Source organism: Acanthopagrus latus, chromosome 3 (assembly GCF_904848185.1).
Source record: "Acanthopagrus latus isolate v.2019 chromosome 3, fAcaLat1.1, whole genome shotgun sequence".
Lineage (NCBI taxonomy): Eukaryota > Metazoa > Chordata > Actinopteri > Spariformes > Sparidae > Acanthopagrus > Acanthopagrus latus.
In genome coordinates, this window is record NC_051041.1 from 14,315,112 (window position 1) to 14,316,050 (window position 939).

The following is a 939-nucleotide window of genomic DNA, read 5'->3' on the forward strand; positions in this document are numbered from 1 at the left end:
CGAGGATGATCGTTCATGTTTGAATTGAAACATCGCTGATAATGATCCAATTATTACATTATGTCACATGTGATGTGGAATTTCCCTTGATGTATGGCCTTGTTGTCCCAAACCCTCATTTCTCCGTTTGAAAAACAGGCGTTTTCCTGGCGGTGTGTGCGTGCCGAGGGGGTTGACTGATGCCTCCACGCAGAATCCCTGATTAGAGAGAGAGAGTTATGGCCAGTAGTTACAATCTTCCGTAGATAAATTTATGGCTGATATATGATGACGGCGCACACAGCCGAACCCGTAGTAAATCCAGAACATGTATTTCCTCTGTCCTTGAGAATCCTGTCAGGGGGACCCTGAGTCAGTCTCCAAAAGCAGATGTGCCTTAATGTAAAGCTGCAGTGTTCGATAACTGGACAGTGCTGCAGTTACTGGAATTCCTTTACTGGAACATTTTTTTTGCGTGTTTTTTAATGCACATAAAATAAGAGGCTTACAGGATAAAAATGTACAAAACTATATATTTTTGCCACTGAAAATGAAAATTTTTCTAGCTCATCTTCAGTGTTTGTCTTTTCATGTGATTACTGGGTCATTTTCTCTCTCCAAGCTACTAAACATTACTGAATTTGGATGAACTGGTCAACAGTGGTAGGAACTATTTTCTTAGGCTCGTGACATTGCAGGATGTAAACATTAATGGTGTCCTCCTCAAACTAGCTGTAACGTTAGCTAGCTTCATTAGCTAGTTTCTTGTTAAAGAGTGAATGCATGCTTCCTTCTGAGTGGAAATACAGTTGGCTGGGTATAGTTTGGTAGAAAGTAAACAGTTCCTGCTCATGCAAGCTTCAGAGGTCTGAGGATTGATTTTCATTTGGAAACAAATGGAAACCACTGAAGGAAAATACATAAAATACGTCATGACTTCACGAGAGGGAACAAACACAG